Source organism: Pseudonaja textilis, chromosome 5 (assembly GCF_049901715.1).
Source record: "Pseudonaja textilis isolate UNSWEBS1 chromosome 5, rPseTex1.2, whole genome shotgun sequence".
NCBI lineage: Eukaryota > Metazoa > Chordata > Lepidosauria > Squamata > Elapidae > Pseudonaja > Pseudonaja textilis.
In genome coordinates, this window is record NC_141994.1 from 35,819,499 (window position 1) to 35,832,396 (window position 12,898).

Sequence of the window (12,898 nt, forward strand, 5' to 3'; positions counted from 1 at the left end):
CCCAAGAAGGCCTCCAAGCCTGAGCTTAGGGCAGAAAAGAGAAGACATGATGCTTTAGAGAAACAATTACAAGAACAAGCTGCAGGCACAGGGAGGACAGATGGAAGTCCAGCTAGCCATCTATAGAACTGGTCACCTGAAAGGCAGGATGAAGCCCTTCCCCAGGACCTGAGTTTATCAGGCCCTTCTTACAGGCCACCTACTTGGAACACAGCTACACCTAACCCTCAGCAGGCTTTGCCCCTAGGGCTTTACAGGTTTAGAGAGCAAGCTAATCTTATCCCTTCTGTGACTAGGCCCCAGATGATAGTTCCTCCCCAGGAGAACAGGCCCCCAAGACATCCAGGAAGTAGTTTCAGTGGCAGTCAGACAGGGCATTGCTGAAGGTCTCAAACATCTCCACCCCCACCCCCCATGGACAGAGGCTCAGGTATCCATTCTTCCTTCTGTCAGGGTAACCCCCAATGGAGGGAGGTTCCCACTTCAGTACCCATGTATGCCCCTAGTCATTTTTATAGCTGGGAGGGACAGGATGACAGGGTAGTTCCTCAGAGGAAGAAGAGGGGGGAATTAAAGATCCCTTCCTCTCCGACGAAGGGGAAACCAAACCAGAACAACCGTCCACAACAACTGTCTTTAAGCCCTCCTTGTTTCGGCCCTTACTACAGAAGGCTCCGGTTACAGCCCAGTTAAACCCAGAGGAGGTGGCCCCAGAACAACAGGCTGGTCCCTCGAGCCAGGGAGATACACTATTCTCCAAACCGGTGGTCTGAAATGAGGTTCTCCCATCTCCCTTGTTGTTCTTGGATGTAGAGAACCCCCTGTCAGGGCCTCGCCCTTCTTCCCAGGACAAGAGGTTCTTTAATGTAGGTCCCACCTTGGCTAATGCATTAGCTCTCCCAGCAGTAGATTCCCCAGTGGTAGCCACCTTTGCTTCCTCAGGTATCCCTATGGAACCAGAGGATGTTTTACGACTGGAGGATAAAAAGTCGGAACAAATTCTGAAGTGCACACACCAGGCCACAGCTTGGGCTGTGAAAGCTTCCACCGTGGCCTCGTTTTTTACCAGGTCGTCTATTCGCTGGTTGCATCAACTTCAGGACAGAGTTTCCATTGCCGATGTTAGGTCCCACCAGGACCTCAACAAAATAATAGCGGCAGCCGAGTTCACCGCCAACACCACTTTAAGCTCCACCAAATTCACCACAAAGACAATGGCCTTTTCCATGTCTGCCAGGTGCCTGCTGTGGATGTGCAACCGGCAGACCGACTCCAAGCATAAGTGGAAGTTGGCAGCGGCCCCTTGCTCAGGAGAAAACCTCTTTGGAGCAGACTTAGAGCCATACGTGGTGGAAACACAAGACAAGAGAAAGGTGCTGTCTACTTCCTCCAAGGGGTCAGATTTTCAACACACCATGCAAACCTTCAGGTCAGACAACACCCCTCGCTTCAGTCTCAACCAGACAACATATCCCCTTCATCAGGAACAACAGCAGGACCGCCAACCCAAACAACAACAATTCTTGGGTAAGCGGCCGTTTCGAGGGGGAAGAGGTCATTCTTTCAGGTGCTCTAAGTAACTGCATCCACTACCCTCCCATCAGAAGTTGTTTGACCTTTTTTAAAATCCAAATGGGCGGAATCAACTAACGACGCCTGGGTCACCAGTACAATATCATTGGGCCTTCGACTAGAATTTCTCTCTCCCCCTCCATCATTTTTTGTCAGCTGTCCTACCTCTCATGACACATTTAAACGGGCCCTGATGGATTCAGCTATCCATCAACTGATGGACATCAGAGCCATAGAAAAAGTGCCATGGGATCAGCAGGCTTCTACTCCCACCTCTTTGTTATCCCAAAGGCCACAGGGGTGGGGGGGTGGAGAGCAATCCTCAATCTCAAACTCCTGAACAAATTCATCCCATGCAGGCGTTTTAAGATGCAGACCCTACATTCTATTCTTCAGAGCATCCGAGAGGACGATCTCCTCTCTTCCATAGACCTCACGGAGGCTTACCTCTATATCCCAATTTGGCCTCCCAATCGCCAGTTCCTCCATTTTTCTTATTGCAGTGAGCACCACCAATACTGGGCCCTACCATTTGGCCTTTCATCAGCACCAAGGGCTTTACTAAGGTCCTGGCAGCATTGGCAGCCCTCCTCCAAGCCTTACCTGTGAGGGTACAATGCTACCTGGTGACATTCTGATTCAATCTACCTCCGTCCAGGCATCTGAACAAGATCTTCAAATCATGATGCAGGTGTTGCAGGAACATGGTTTCTCCATCAACCTGATCAAGAGCCATCTTTCTCCAACGACTTGACTGTTGCACCTCAGGGTCATCATTGACAGTCAGCTGCGAAGTCTTCCTTTCACAGGACTGACAGGACAGCATCAAAGAGTTGATCAACAGAATTCGACTAAGTCACTCCATTCCACTCTCCCTCCTGTCCCAGTTGCTTGGGAAGATGATCTCCTGCATCGAAGTTGTGCCATGGGCAAGCCTACATGCATGCACCTTGCAGTGGTTCCTCCTCCCCTTCCAAAGAGAGGGGATCAGTCATTCTGCACGCAGGGCACTGCTTTCTCCACAGGTGCTTCGGTCCTTTTGATGGTGACAGTCCCAGGCCATCACAAAGGGTCATCTCTTTATGGTAAAGACAGCATTGTAGTGACCACAGATGCCAGCCTTCTCGGATGGGGAGCACATACTCAGGGCTGGATGGCCCAAGCACACTGGCCATCTTCAGACAGGTCCCTTCCCATCAATCTCCTGGAGCTCAGGGATATTTTTCTTGCCCTGAGAAATTTCTGGAACCTAGTGTCAGCGCCCCATGTCCTAGTCATGACAGACAATATAGCAGCCAAGGCTCATGTCAACAGGCAAGGAGGGACCAGATCCAGGGGTTTGATATGAGAGGTGGAACATCTGGGGAGATGAGTGGAACTTCCTGTCTCTCGGGGCGGACCATATTTACGGAGTCGACAACTCCCAGGCAGACTGGTTGAGTCTATCTCAAGTTGACCACTCGGAATGGAGACTCCATCCTCCCCTGTTCATAGAATTGTTCCACATTTTTGAAACTCCAGAGGTGGATCTCTTTGCCACTCCCCAGAGCACACAGGTAAACAGTTTTTCTTCCAGGTTCCCAACCCAGGGAGGGGAGGGAACCAATGCACTTCAGAGCAGATGGCCCCAAGGTCTCCTCTACGCCTTCCCCCCCACCTTCCAATCATCCTGGCAGTCATCCGGAAGATGTTGGAGCAAAAGGCGGAGCTGCTTCTGCTGGCCCCATATTGGCCCAGAAGACCCTGGTTTGTGGACCTGGTGAACCTGTCTGTTCAGAGGCTTTGGAAAATCCCGGCCTCTCAGATCTCTCTCAGTCAGGGGGCTCTTCTGCATCCAGAACACCAATGGTTCCAGTTGACCGCTTGGCAGTTGAGTGGAAGTTGTTGAAGGAGGCCAACCTTTCCGATAGTGTTAATTAACACAATACAGGCTTCACATAAAAAGTTTACAACCCAACTTTACAGTGCCACCTGGAGGAAACTCAGTGACTGATGCTCAGGGAGAGCCCAGAAACCCTCTACAGCATCTGTTCCGGAGATCCTTCATTTTCTCCAGGACAGGCTGGACAAGGGCCTCATGCCTAACACCCTCCGCAGGTAGGTGGTGGCCTTAGCTTCAGTAATTTCATGGGACAGGTACACATCCCTCTCCCACCACCCTTCGATCCACAGATTTCTGAGGGGAGCCTTACATCTGCGACCACCCACTGTGCATAGATTTCCCACTTGGGACTTGCCTAAGGTTCTCCAAGCCCTCTCGGGCCCTCCTTTTGAGCCTTTATGAACAGTAGGCCTCTGTATTTTAACTCTGAAGGTATCCTTCTTGGTGGCTATTACGTCAGCCAGGAGGGTGTCTGAATTAGCTGCCCTTTCGGTAAGGCCAGATTTGTGTATGTTTCATGACAACTGGGTGGTTTTGCATCTGGACCCTTCATTTGTACCAAAAATTAACTCTTGGTTTCACAGAGCTCAAGACATTGTTCTCCCTGACCTTTGTCCCAAACCCCAACATGTATTGGAACGTCAGTGGCATACATTGGACGTGAAAAGGGCACTCAGGATTTATATCAAACAAACTGCACCTTTTTGCAAAACTGGGTCAATGTTTGTGTCTTTTCAGCCTGTCTCCTTGGGGTCTAAGGCCTCATCTCCCATGTTGAGTAGGTGGATCAGAGCATGCATTTCTACTGCATATGAAACTCTTGGCTTGCCAGCTCCCAAGAAATTGACTGCACACTCTAACCAGAGCACAGCAACTTTGGCAGCTTGGGCCACGCAGGTTCCAATCGAAGAAATTTGTAGAGCTGCTACATGGACCTCGCCTTCCCCGTTCATCCGACATTACCAGCTGGACTCCTTTGCATCTGCACAGGCTGCATTTGGATGAAGGGTACTCCAGCGGGTGGTTCCTGGGTTGGATTAAAGGACCAGCCAAGTCCCTCCCTTAGGCATGCAGGCTTTGGTATGTCCCAATACTGGACTCTAGACTAGCGTGATGGAGAAGGGGCGTTGGTAGACTTACCAGTGAATGCCTTTTCTAGACACACTGCGATAGAGTCCAGCCCCACCCTGTGGCCGTCTGGTCTAGTATTCTCGGGTAGGGGGGCGGTTGTATGCTCATTCTATTTGTTTATATTCCAGAGACAATCCTAGTCTGTCAAGATACTTCGCCAGAAAAGCTAGGGCTCTCAGCAGAGGTGAACCTTTTATAGTGGCAGACTCAGCTCACATCATAAGAGGGCGGAATTATACCCAATGCTGGACTCTATCGCAGTGTGTCTAGAAAGGGCGTTCACTGGTAATCTACCAACGCCTCTTTTAGTCTGTATTGGTTTTTGAAATGAGATTGTATTATGTCTGTCAGTGTTCTAGCAAAATAATCTCTATTCCAAAAGTCTTGGTAAAATGATCAAGCCTCATATATCTAAGATACCTATCAAACTGTTACTTGGAACTTCGTGCTGAATATGCATGCAAATTTCCAAACACATATTTATACACACATCAGTTCTGAAATTATGGCTTGGCAAATAATGGCCCTTGGGCTTGGAAGCAAAGTGAATTTCACCCTTGGTAACGCTTGTGCAGAATCAACTAGGAATCCCATGGCTAGAGTTTTTGTTTATTAAATTTGCATTCTGCTGCAATCCAAAATACTGGCTGGGAACTTCAAAACATCCTGGAATGTCAAATTACTTCCAAATTCCATGGACATGTCTATTAAATGATCAGAAATGAGCTCAACTTCGTAGAGAATATACATTCAAAGGCCATGTAACCTTTATACTGTCCTTTTGTGGAAAACGTGGCTTTGTCAGAAGGTCAGCTTTGAAGTTGAAGTTTGTTTTGTATCACCTCATCCTGACTGCTGTTTCCAAGAAAAGAATTCAGCTTCTTGGTCTCAAACATATTGAAGCCCAGTTTTAATTATGGATGACTATGGCCTAAACATTTGATTATAAAAAATTCCTACTATATTCTTAATTATTAGATCAATATATAGTGGCTACATTTTTATAAATAATAAATAATATTACTTATCAATTCAGATTTTCTATTTATTTATTTGATATTGCAGACACAATAGCTGTATATTTTCACATGGAAAACCTACGACATAAATTTACATTTTGCAGTACTTTGCCATGTTCTAGTTATTCAACCTAATTTTGCAAAACAGTTCTGTTTGCTGGCCTTCCTTGAGAAAAGGTGTTTCCTTCTATCATTTTAGCACTTGACTGATTACTGTCTATTATTGAATTTATCTTCTGATTCTTCTTAGCTTTTTTTCCTCAGCTTATAAACAAATATACTGCATTCAGAATGTCCCAAGAGTTAGATAATCCTTTGTAGAATGATTGATAATATTTTGTCTTAACAAAAGACAAAATATCATACATGAAGACTATGGCCTTGATCCAACAATAGAAGTGGAGCATTATAATCAGGTTCCCTATAAATGATTTCTTCCTATTTATTCATCTAAAAAAAAAATCACTTGCAACAGCAACATGTAGAATTTTTTTCTTACAGAATAGTGTTTTTATCCCAAGCACCTTTACCCAAATAGCATATCATTTTTTTCTACTTGTTCAAATGATGTAATTCAAATAAAAAATGAAACATGTTTTATGAGCTATGATAGCATAGTGGTTAGAATGGTTAGCATGCTGTATTGTAGGCTAACTCTGCATTCCCCTGCCAGGAGTTCGATCCTGATTGGCTCAAGGTTGACTCAGCCTTCCATCCTTCTGAGCTTGGTAAAATGAGGTTCCAGATTGTTGGGCACAATAGTCTGACTCTGTAAACTGCTTAGAGAGGGCTGTATAGTATTATGAAGCAGTATATAATCTAAGTGCTATTGCTATGATGAATGTATTTTTACAATGATTATGATAATGACCTATCACAGATCTGGTGAAAATCAACTCTGAAGCCTCCCATGGTTTTCACCTAATTAAAAATAAAAGTTTTTCTACTTTCTCAAAACAATCAGTCACATGGTCCAATCAAGGTGTGGTCTGGCAACTAGGATGCATCACTCTGCCTTCCTCTGACCAGGTGTGTGCATGCCCTTGGTCCCCGAGAGAAAATATTTTCTTTTGGTTATGGAATCCCCTCAATTTCAAATCCCCCCTCCCTATCCCTCAACTCCAGTGTGGCAACACTGAAATGATCAAAAATGGCTTCAGTCAGGTCAGCTTCAGGGTTCCATTACATTTGTAAATCAAGGACTACTTGTACTAGATTCAGAGCTTTTCTAGGTATAGATAGAAACTTTCACTGATGAAAGGATACATTTAAATTAAACTCCTAATTACAGCTTGAAAACATTGAATACTAAGACAAGATAGAATGTCTCTTGTGATGGCTAAATAACTCAGTGTAATCTTATTATGCTAATTTGTTTTTTTTAAAGCTTATTTAGCATTTCACCAACTCTATCATTAAAATTTTTGTTTTTATATACAAGCATCATAAAAATTTTATTGCAAATTATTTGTCATTTGAAAATAATTTAAAATACAGAGATGATGCAACAATGAAATTTAGAAAAAGAATTGCAGACTTCTTTTACTAGATAACAAGAATGTCAATTGCTAATTCATATTTTTGTTCTATCCTATTTTATGAATAATCCTGAAAGAACTATCAGACTTTCAATATTAATTAGAAGTTTATTGCTGATGTTTAAAAAAAATAGGGACTTTAGAAATACATATAAATAGCCTCTTTCTCAGGAATAGCCTTCTATTCCATTTACACTAAATCCCTGTTGACGTCCATTTGGGATTAATCACACAGATCTAGTGAGGCAGACATGTTGATGAGATGACTGCTTTGTTCCTCTGCTACTTGCTAATACTGGATTTTATTACATATGTAGGAGCTGATTGGATCCGTTGGTTTCCATTTCCTACTTGACCCTTTGTACCACACTTATGTAGAAAACAGCTTAGTATTGACCAAATGAAGTCTCCTTTGCATGCAATAACAGCACATTTGTGTTTTCCCCTTTAGTGCTGATGGTTTAATTGCAAATATTAGAGAACTGAACTTTGTCAAAATTATCTGGCTGTGCCACACATTACCTCAGATCTGTTTGAAGAGTTCCTGTGTGTAGCTGATTAGACACTCTAATGAGAGTGCCATAAAACCCGATGTATTGTGTTTCTTTCTTTTCTTCTGGAACATTATGTCTTCAGTTGTCAAACAGCTATTAAAACTAAAGCCTAAATACTCAACTGGAAAAAAAACAATTGCAAATGACTCATTCTTAGTATTTAGATGAGGAAGGAGTGTACCTTTTTGTAGACTAAAGCACTGAGTCCAGAGATTTTTACAGGCCACTGCAGGCATATTGAATAGACAGCCCTGCTGGTTCTGTTCTGATGATACAGGTCACCTGCTGGGATAAGAAGTGAGAAAGGTAATCTCTCTTTTACACATCAACACACAGAAGTTAGACAGAGTAATGCTATTTCATAACATGCACATGTCATGCTTCATGATAATCCTGGATTTAATCTGGGGGAGGAGGATAAGGACATATCATTGTATAAACAGGGCTGTTTTCAGATTAAAGTACAGTGAAATTCTTTGTCTGGGTTTATGCATTCTTTAATCCTTGCCTTTGAGAAAAAAAATTCTCCTGCTTTTACTCACGAAGAAAAAGCTGAATTATATTCAAATTTTTATACACAACTGACATAAGGATTCTCTTGCTTGGGACCAATTATAATTCTATACATGCTTAATAACATTGTAGGACTCTACTATTAGGACTCTACTATTCAAAGCAGATTCTAAAGCTGAGCTCCATAGCTATCATACTTTTCAGAAGAAATTACTGCACTTTATCAAATGATTTATAGATTCCCAAACAAAATAAACTAAAATTCATTTTTTTCATCATTCTTTGAAGTATTGATATAATCCCTCTCCTGCCATATTGATAAGTATTTTTACTAATTTACTAATTAAATTCATTAAGTGATTGTTGTATAGTTTTACATTATTATATACTTTCACAGCCTATATAAAATCAAATTTTGCTTCCTAATTCTAACTACTAAATACTTTTTACTGTAATCTGAAATATTGTCTCTGAGATAACCATCTTTCAAGTCTAAAGTTAAAGGAAACTTGGAATTTGCATCCAAACTACACATCAATCTTTATTGTAAGTTCAGTATTTTGTGTTCTGTACTTGTAGTGCTGCTTACTCTATTAACAGGGTTAGAAGAATTTCAACTGCTAAAATTTCCATTCTTATGTAATGTATTCATTCTTAATCATAAGAGACTTTATATATTTCCTAAACTTACACTATCATAAAACAACCACCTATCAACATATTCTTATTTTTCTAAATTATTATTCACAAAAGTTTGCACTTAAAAACACCTACTGGGAAGAATTGCTTACAAATATATATATATGGTAAGAAACATATTTGCAAAATTGTGAATCTTAAGAAAAATGCATAGAAAAATGTATACATATTATAGTTACATAATGAAACAACAAACATTCAATTTAATTTGATTAATTTAGGTACCATCTGACTCTTGCTGCCTCTGTATACTCTGCATAGGATACAATAAAAACAACAATATAAAAATAGAATACAATAGGAATAAAATAATAAAAAACAAAAACTATGGTGGATTTGATCAACCACCATCCCAATGCAAGGTCCAGGACAGTAAGCAGGTTTAACCATCTCTGAGCTACATGAAACCTGAGTGAAATTAATCTTGTTTACCTGCTTCTTCCAAGATTCTCATCAATTGCAGACCAACCAACTCCTCAACAACCTTCCAAAGAAGGAAGATTAGACACAGGGTGATAATTAATGCTACATTCATAGAATCTTACATATCGGAAAGTATAGGACCACAGTCATTTTTAACTGCCTGATCAACTTTGTTCATCTGACCATTAAGCCACTGTGATTCTGTCCCCCTTATCTGAGTATTTCCTAGGCAGCATATCTTTCTTTCATCCTTCAATGTCATCCACAGATATCATTACATTTCCCTACCCATCTCATACAAACCCAACCAAATATCCAATAGCCCACCCCACCCCACTGGGAACTCCGCCACCCTGTGCTGTATCTTCCCAAACACCTGGCAGTCTCAGGGAGGCCAAGTCTCTGTAGGATTTTACCAACAGAATAGAATATGTGCAGTTCAGGGTTGAACTGTGGAGTTTTTTTATGTTCTCTGAGCTTGGTCATTTGTTTGCAGGGATTTCATCACTGTACCACTCCCCACCCCACCCCAAGACATACAACTGAAATCTGGATATCAGCTCAAGTAAGACGATCTGGAAACCTCCACATTGATCTCTGGAGCCTGGGAAGCCTGGAGCAGCCAAACGCAGCAGGAAAAACCAAAGTCCAACTGTTAGTCTTGCAGTCCTGCCTTCCACCACCAGCTGCAGTGTAGAAACAAAAGAACTTTAGGAAAATGGGAAAATGAAAACCCTTTAAAATTTAATTCGTCTGATTTGATGGCTTTATGCTCATCTTTTTCCCCCCAATTTTTCCTCTATTTCTTTTCTTTATGCCATTTTCTGATGTGCAACCTAACCTAGAGACATCAGTGATTTTTGAATTTTCTTATGACCATCATGATTGCTTCCTGAATCTGGATAAATAAATCAAAATTTTATTTCTAAAAATACTACTTTCACTGACTCACACTGAGGCTTCTGTACAGATTCAGATCAGACAAAGCACAAATGTCCTTACCAATCCTCTCATGAACCCTTTATAAAGCTGACTTTATATTATCTTCCTAAAAATTCACTGTGAGTTATTGATAATTAGCCATCGGAAGATATAATTTTTTGAAATAATGCATTGCAAGGACAGCTCCCTGAGCAGCAGTTAGAAAAAGGGGACAAAGCCTGGAGAAATACAATTTCTCTTTTAATACAGATATCATTAGTGGAAAAGGCCAAGAAATGGAATATACAGGATATAACCTGCCATCAAAAGGATTGTAAAGTGGAACAGGCTTTGAAGTTTTCCATTACGCACCAAATACTATAACTTAGTTTTGGGGGTTTTTTGAGAAAATTGAATCTCTACTCTCAACTAAGATCTGACATACAGTATGTATATGTTTTACACATGGTGCTAAGGAGACCAAGCACAGTCCCAAATAATATGATCAGTACTTTCTTGCGGTAATGATAACAAGTTTTGTATATATGGAACTTTCATGTTGCACAGAGCATTTCATTTTAAAAAGTTCTATGCCATAAATATTTAATTTGTATGTAAGTATGCAGATAGCAATAGCACTTAGGCTTACCTTATATATCGCTGCGCAATGCTTTACAGCCCTCTCTAAACAGTTTACAGAGTCAGGATATTGCATCCAATAATCTGGGTCCTCATTTTACCCACCTTGGAAGGATGGAAGACTGAATCTACCCTGAGCCTGTGAGACCTGAACTGCCAAACTGCTGGCAGCCGGCAGTCAGAAGAAGTAGCCTGAAGTACTGCATTCTAATCACTGCACCACCTTGCAGTGCTTTCATGTATAAGTACATATATTAACCAAATCAGGGGTTCTCAATTTTTTTTTTTTTTGCTGGGGGAGCATATTTGTAATTTTGAGATTTGTTTTAGGTTTTCTTATGAAAATGGCTGTCATGGAGATAGCAGCTGCTAAAATATAGAGTTCAAGTGCCAAACATCAGATTGCTTTTTGATATTGCTTCCAATTCCACTTGTCGCTTTATCTCAAGAAAGCGGACACATATTTAACAAATACTAGGTTGCACCTATCCATCATTCTTCCTTTCTAAGAATATCTTTTGGGTTCAAAAGCATTCTTATAAATATAGTGCTAGAGGTTGCTATTTCTCCTTTTGAATGCTTAAATGTATACATACAGAGAGGGAGAACTTTCATGCCTAAGGGAGGATATCTCTCTCTCTCTCTCCCTCCCTCCCTCCCTCACCCTACAGCAGAATCACAAAACATGAAGCACAGTTAAAAGTGTTTTTCCTAAACATTTTTATAGCATCAGACTAATAAAAGGGGGGGGGGGGAGAAATAGTTATCAAACAATATGTAATTTATCAAAAGAGAAAATAAATAGGAGAACAAAAAAAGAGAAAGATCTTTAAAATTATCTTAGTAACAAAACTAATACATTATTTTTCCAGAGTTGTCATCTTTTGTCAGAAATTTAGGGTTTCTGACAGATTAGAGTTAGGGTCTCATACAAAATATTATTAACAATGTTTGCTCTAACTTTGGGTTAAAATCCTATGGATTTCAACTGAAAATATGGCAGTGACAGTAAAGTTCATGCAGATATATATTTCCATTTCTGAATGGCATTCCCAACAGCAAAATTATTACATCAGTTTTTATTAAATTTCTTTTGAGATGATATACAAAAATGAAATATAAAGTTGTTTTGCATTTCATTTTATGATCAGAATATAGTAATTGTACATTTCTAAGCTTTCAAGTTGAATTCAAAGAGGTTCTAAATTCTGAAGCCTTTAGTTCAATTAAAAATTAAAGACAATTAAAATTTAAAGACAATGGCAAGTCCCCCCACCCTTCCCCCTTATTTTGCATGTTTTAAAATAGGCCTAAATTTGGGGGGAGGGGCTTAATTTGATTTTATGCCAATAAAACATGCTGGGCCTTCCTATTGGTGGAGGCCGTACTGTTGGAGAAACACGGTATGTTATTTCTTTATTTGATTTCTATAGCTGAACATTTCAGCAAACAACTCTGGGTGGCTCATAATTCAAAATATATAGTACCATTAAAACTTTGAAAACATTTTATTACAATAAAAACAATAAAAAGCAGTAAGTTTTTATATAATCTTAAGGGATTCCTTCCCAACAAAATTACTTAATTAACCATAAATAGAATGAAATGTGTGAAAGTATACAATATATATGATGAGTTAAATTCACTTGAAAAAAATATATATTTACCCCAATATAATTTGTCTATATTGGGGTATTCTTTCATTTATGTCAAAATCACGCATAAATTCAATTTGGAAAGCTATCCAAGAATCTTTGTAGAAAAATAAAGGCAGAAAAGGCTCAAACTTTATATATCTAAGAATGGCATTAAGTCTGACTTTCTTCAATTTATGGAGTGAACAAGACAGGATACCAAACTCACATAGTAGTAAAATGCAATGGGAAATTAAAGGTTTTGGCTTATTTATGACATATAACTTTCTATCTGAAAGCAGAAACATCTCTGTTCACTATTGTAGTTCCTTTAATATTCTGAGAGCACAAGACTCTTGAGGCATTTTTTAAA

General features: G+C 40.2%; 1 protein-coding gene and 1 long non-coding RNA gene across 7 annotated transcripts in view; one reads left to right on the forward strand and one right to left on the reverse strand.

Annotated features, from left to right (window-relative positions):
- The window catches only part of SYT1 (synaptotagmin 1), a 316,367-nt gene that overhangs the window by 146,040 nt on the left and 157,429 nt on the right, over positions 1 to 12,898 (forward strand). The window lies entirely within an intron of this gene.
- LOC148125596 (uncharacterized) overlaps positions 7,268 to 12,898 on the reverse strand; it is a 58,125-nt gene continuing 52,494 nt past the window's right edge. The window contains exon 3 of one of the 2 annotated variants that reach the window (XR_015743827.1): positions 7,268 to 7,981. This is a non-coding gene — a long non-coding RNA (uncharacterized LOC148125596). Of the gene's footprint in view, positions 7,982 to 9,856; positions 10,018 to 12,898 lie in introns of those variants that run through there. The other variant, XR_015743828.1, reaches the window with a different exon arrangement.